Source organism: Solanum pennellii, chromosome 1 (assembly GCF_001406875.1).
Source record: "Solanum pennellii chromosome 1, SPENNV200".
Classification (NCBI taxonomy): Eukaryota; Viridiplantae; Streptophyta; class Magnoliopsida; order Solanales; family Solanaceae; genus Solanum; species Solanum pennellii.
In genome coordinates, this window is record NC_028637.1 from 84,442,026 (window position 1) to 84,448,867 (window position 6,842).

At 33.4% G+C, this 6,842-nt stretch overlaps 2 pseudogenes; both read right to left on the reverse strand.

The window, feature by feature from the left end:
• Positions 1–3,626: 3,626 nt before the first annotated feature.
• LOC107024159 lies at positions 3,627–4,341 on the reverse strand (annotated as a pseudogene).
• An 8-nt stretch (positions 4,342–4,349) lies between these two features.
• The window catches only part of LOC107024169, a 3,836-nt pseudogene continuing 1,343 nt past the window's right edge, over positions 4,350–6,842 (reverse strand).

The window sequence follows — 6,842 nt, forward strand, 5'->3', positions numbered from 1 at the left end:
TTTTTTGGACAAAATTTATTTTAATTATTTATTAATTAATTTTAAATGGCCAAAAATTATTTTCAATAAATTAGTTGATAACCGAAATGTTTTCAACTTTTTAGTTAAAACCCGACCCGACTCGGATCCGCGCGAGTGACCCGTTTTAAATTCCGTTATATTCAAAATTTCCCGCCATGACTGTTCTGAAAGGTTGCAACTTTCAGGAACAGTCAATACCATTTGAAAGTTTGCAACCTTTCATTAATGGTCGTGTTAATTCTGAAAGGGTTGCAACCTTTCAGAATATATTCTTCTTGCCTATAAATACCATTCAGTCTTCAGAATATTTCGAACAAATTTTTTCTGATCTTCCTTCTTCTTAAAATCACATTTTTTCTTCGTGTACTTTCCTGCTGTGGATTGATTCGCTGACAGTAGAGTTTTTGGTATCTATACTCTACTGATTAAAATCATTTTACCCTGGGAGGTTATATTCCAAATCAAACCTCGGATACTAGAGGGGAATAATTTCCTTAAGGGGACACTGTGAATTCAGTGGACTTGATTTTTCTTCCTAAATTTTCAATAAGAGTATTCCAGATTCTGGTAAGTTTTTACAGATTAAATTATTTTATTTCTGTTCATCTTATTTACTGGTTATAAAAATTCTCAGTTACTTCGTGTTTCTGAATGATTTATTAGAACCAGTAATTTCTGATTTTATAACACAGATTGGGAACACTTTTCATTTTTCATTTTCCTTTCCCAACCCCATTTATCTTTTTTCAATATCTAGAATATTATATTCATCTCTAAATTATTCTGAAATATGAAGTAATTATGATTCAAATCTACCATTCAGATTATTCAAATATAAAATGTATAATAATTCATTGGATTTTATGACAATTCATGAATACAGGATAAAAGATGCACATTTAAAATTAATACATATAAATTACCAAATACAATGACTGAAATTAAATTTTGTTGAAAGTTCAGAGATTAAAAGCACGAATTTAAAACAATTTTTTTTTTTATAAAAAAGAGTAATCTTTATCAACTATATTTTCAGATTCAAGAATATTCAAGAATCAAGTAGGCTACTTGATACTTATAATGCTGTAGTCTAATTATTTCTATTGAATACTGAACACAATTTACATTATTTATTGATTTATTTTTGGGTCTTTGGTCTACTGGGATTATAATAATTTTATTTTCACGTTAATAAAAGGGGATTCGAGGACTGTTTGAAGCATGCAAATACACTAATCGCGTGTGTATATATATATATATTAGAGGTGGCAAATGGACGGGTTGGGTCAAATGTGGGCGGGTTTGAAAATGGATAAATATAAAATGGATAATCATTTAAGCCGCTCATATTTGATATTAGTAAAAATGGGTTGGATAATAAATGGAGAAGGGTCTAAAATACCCTTATAGTATTAGAATTGGTACAAAAATACCCCTCGTTTATCTTTTGGCCTTAAAATACCCTTGGGGTTAACCTTTAGGGACCTATTTTGCCCTTTTGGCTAACAGACTACATAGTCAATATATTTAATTATTTCATTTATTACGTGGCATGTTGTAATTGGTTAAAAATTTAATTAATTAAAATCTAATTAGTTTGACCCAAACCACCCTATCCACCCGGATCTACCCGACCCATTAAAATCCATTACCCATTTCTTTTTTTAAAAAAACCCTAAACATTTCCCCCCAACTACATCAGTTCTTGGAGCTCTCTTGGAGTTCATCTTCTTCATCAGATTTGTTAAGTGTTCTGTTGTTTCCATGTTGACATCTTCTTCTTTTTCTTCACCTCAACAAGTTGAGTCAATAAGTTGTTGAGTCTCTAAGTGTGAATAGATAGTAAAAATATCTTACTGGTATGACTCATGAGAATGGTGGATGTCACGTCGATTATTCAAATGTTGTCGTCCTAGCTTATTATCTTGTGGTTATTGGATTTGATTGATAGTAAACTTCTAAGTCATGTGTCATTGATGACTCACAATCAAAAGATTGAATTAGATTCAATTCGGAAGTAAAGAAACCGATTTAAGAAAATCCTAAAGGAAATGGGTGGCAATTGAAATTCATAAACCAAAGGAAATTGGTGGCAATGAAATTCATAATGTTCCTCAGAAGGGGAAATATTGATCTTTGCAGAAAAAAATTGCAGTTATTTAGACAATTACTTTTCTTTTTGCCTTCTTCATTGTTTTTATCATATATCGATCATTGTTTGTCAAGTAGAAAAAACTTCCACTTTTTCAGGGGAACAAAGCTTTCGGAGAGCGTCATTACCACAGATCGATATCATATAATCAGTTGCATCCACTTCGAATAGCATCGCCATGAGGACTATTACAATGAATGATAATTAGTTTCAACGTTTTCTAAAGTCATCATTTTCAACAAGTAATAAAAATGAAACCGTACCTAAAAACTTTCGAACAATAATTCTTCTATCTGAATTCACAAGATGGATGAGAAGGTGTAATCTTGGATCCTTCTGTTGGAAATCTAGTCCAATACTTCTCTTGAGGATCAAACGACGATGGCTTGAGATCTAGTGATGGTGGAGGTCCAGGTCGTCCCACTGATACCCGTATAGGTAGCATCTCCATCCATAAATTCAGTCTCGAAATTGCCCTCATATATTGCCCTCGAGGTCCAACTAAACATACATTTCCCATTGTTTTGCCACGAAACCAATCTCGAAGATACATACAGACATCCATCCACCAATATTTACCTTGTCCATGAGAAAAAATGTCAAGTTAATACCACTATAGTAATGCCATTCAGGAGAAACCTTTCAGCATGGAAGATTCATCATTCGCGTAAATGTGATCTTGTTCGTGATTTTCTTCCTCTCTTGTTGGTGATGATGAGCATTGTGTACAGAATATCATGTTTGGTGTAGCTCTGTTCTACTAGTGTGTAGTCGGTCTATAGTAGTGTGGTGTAGTCATTTGTATTTTGATGTAATGTGAGCAATCTGAAGGTTACAACTAATGTAATGTCATCGTGTTTTGCTTGTGAAAAATTGTTAGTAATCGTGTTAATATCATGATTGTAATGGAAAAGCTCTTTGCAATCTGCATTTTACCATTTAGCAATCTGCATTTTACAGCAATCCACATTTTTATGGCAAACTGCAATTATTTACAGCAACATGCAATCTGCAATTTTTAACAGCAAATGCAGTGTGCAAATTTTTATAAAAATCTGCAATCTCTAAATTTTTATAGATATTACACATCAATTTGTAATATGTAAATTTTTACATCAAAATGCAATTAGCAAATTTTTACATCAATCTGCAAATTTTTACAGCAAAATGCAATCTGCAATTTTTAGAACAATTTGCAAAAATTGTAAATTTTTACAGGAACTTACAATCTGCAAATTTTTTATTGCAAAAAGTGCAATCTGCAAAATTTTACAACTCAATCTAGTTAAAAAGAAATATCACCAGGGATTCACAACTCACAAGATCTGTTAAGACTACCATCAAACAACATACATAATGCAACTGAAAAACAAAAAACAACACTACACAGATAAGTGATAATGGCATTGTCATATATTTTGAACCCACAAAAACTTACAGACACTTGTTCAAGACATAGTAACATCAAAAAAGTTAAAATATTAAAGTTTCATCATGCCATAACAAAACACCAGAAAACAAAAAACAACTTCATAATGCAACTACTTCTTCCCACCCCTCTTTGCCTTCAATTTGCCAATTCTTTTCTCCTTTTCAATTGTCAAATGATCTGAAGTCGTAGCTTCTTTTCCTTTCCATGCCAATTTTGTTGGTGAGTATGGTAGATTAGTTTGAATGCTCACACCATTCTCATCTCCTTTGAAGTCAATCCTCCTGGTACCAGTTGGTCGAATCTGCATCTTTTTAGCTTGAAGCCTAGTCCTAGCTTCAGAAATTGCCTTTGCCTTAGAATAGTCTGCTCGTCTTCACTTTCATGCTCATCTCCATCCTCATCAGCAACTGCACTTGAAGGTTCAACATGTTGCCCATCCTCAGATTCATCAACAATTATTTTTCTCTTTGACTTTGAAGGTCCAGTAGGGTTCTTTTCAATGTTCTTTGATTTTGAAGGACCATCAGGTTGGCTACTCTGTTGACTTGAACAAGCAACAAAGCCAGGAGTAGACATGATACCAGATTCTTCCTGAATGGCTTGGGGTGTTGACACTGGCACATCTTGGGCTGGTTGTTTTGATCTTTGAAGCTATAAAATTGACAAAATTAGTTAGATATTGAATTAACTAGTGTAACTATTGACCAAGTAAAGAAAATTACATACCATAGGACATCTTCTTTGGTTGTGACCTGTTGCACTACAATGTCCGCATGTCATTTTTAGTCCTTTTCTTGAAGCAGACCACACCCCTTCCCTTTTCCTTGCCTCATCTTTTTCTCTCTTTCTCTTAAGTTTTGGCCTGCCTACCAATTTATGTATTTCTGGTGGCTCCATAGCATGAGAAGGATCAACTTTCCAAAACTTGTCACCTCTAACAGGTTGTCTTTTATGCATGTATATCAACATGTAAGCTTCTCTGGAATACCACCAACTCAATTGATCTAGTGGCTCTTGTTTGTCATGAAGATATGCTTTAATGGCATGAGGACATGGTATACCAGTCAAGTCCCATGTCCTACATGTACACTTTTTCCTATTAAGAGTCTATCTTCACCCTCAACTACCTCATATCCTTGGTCTCCATTAGATTGAACTTGACAACATTGTGCGATGATATTGAAATCATTATACAAATCCATGGCATATGGACTAAATTCTCCATTCCAATTTCTACCCTCTTCTTCAAGTTTTTGCAACCTATTCATGACCTATATAACAATACAGAAGTAAGAACAACATTCCTATCAATGTAACAATCACATCAAGCTATATTCTGTAATTTCTATTAAAACACTAGATCTATCAATGGAAATAAATTTACACAGAATTGTACACTGCTCTTTAAGGCTTTAATCTCAAATGTAAAATTCAGTTCCTGATAAGTTATTTTTTTAAATATCTAAGAGATTCAAATAAAGACAAACAAGGTCATATATCACAACAAAAAGCAACAGAAATTGAAAAGAATAAGAAAAAGTACAACTTTATGAGCTCAAAACTCAAAATCACCAAACTATAAAAATCTCAAACTCTAATTTTTAGTGTTATCCCACATTAATCTAACCTATTTAAAACCTATCAGCTATAGTAAGGTAATATAAATGATGATATTATAAACAGTAACAACTCACCTTGATTCTAATATTTTCTAACATCTTTATTGTAAGTTTTGCCCTTGCATCTATAATCCATTTGTTGAATGACTCTGTAAAATTATTCTCACATGAATGATTTTTGCAGACTGTGTCAAAATAAGCCCTGCAACAGTTTTGTGCAGGGTACCATACCAAATCCTTTGCAGCTTGTTTAGACACACCACCCGTGACTTTCAATTGATCATGAAATTCTTCTTCATAGGTGCTCCAGGCACATCACCACAGTAACTTCTTCATTTGTACACTTTTTCAATCCTTGCTCCAATTAGCTTCTATGTGCCTTGCACACCATCTATGATGTGCTTTAGGAAACACCTGACTAACAACATTCAGTAGCCCCTGTAACAATAAAAATCATAACAAGTTAAAGTATTATTTGTATAAGAATTTAACTGAAATGAAAAACTTACTAAAATTAGTAACAACTACCTTATGCATATCAGACATGAATGTTACTCCTTCACCATCTGCCAGGTCTAGAGAATTTCTCAGCAGCTCAATAAACCATTTTCATGTTCTAAGTGTCTCTCTGTCCACCACTGCCCAAGCAAGTGGATAAAAGTGTTTCATTGAATCTTGTCCCATTGCAACCAATAAGATTCCCTTGCATTTTCCTTTTAAAAAGGTCCCATCTAGCCCTATAAAAGGCCTCAAACCTCCTTTCCATCCACTTTTTAAAGCTTGAATGCATACATACATTCTTAAGAATCTTTTTTTCCTTGTTCCAAAGACTCTCTAGATATATTTATGATAACATCAGTACCTGGGTTGGTGTCCCTTAATTTTTGAGCATAACCCTCCAACTAATTGAATTCATCAATGTAGCTACCCTCCAATTTCTCTAACACGAGCCTTTTAACCCTCTTCATCTTGGAATAAATAACATTCAAATTAAAATTATCATCCAAATCTTGTCTCATATCATTAACACTGTACTTTGGATTATTCTGAAGTTTTTTCTTGAAGTAGTGTGCTAAAGCTTCTTGAGTGGCTCTTCTATTCTTAAAAGCATTTTCACCACATGAGTGTTTGGTGTTCAAGGTTTTAATTTTGAATCATTGATTTTTCCTATCTTCAGATATCAAACACTCAAATGGACAACCAATATCACACAAATATCTCAATCTTGTAGAGTCACTTTTTTCAACTTTAAGTGCAACCTTTCTAACAATAGAGTAAAAACTCACAATTCGTTTAGCTTCTTTAAGATCTTTAAAGCACATACCATTTTCCAACTCTAAGAATCTGTCTAGCTTGTCATTGATCTCTCTTTTTTTTCCTTTCTAAAGACTTCCAACTCATTACTATTGTAATCACTAGGAACAGGTTCATTCTGATCCTCATCCTCTTCATTTGATTCACAATCTGTTGCTACCTCTACTGGCACAACAGGGTAAGGCTTGTACAGGTTACAAATATTAAGAATAACAACAGTAGCTTCACCCTCATCTACAGCAAACATTTGAAGTTGAAATTCTTAAAAACAAACTTAATTTTATTTTGGTTGGGGTGGGGGTGG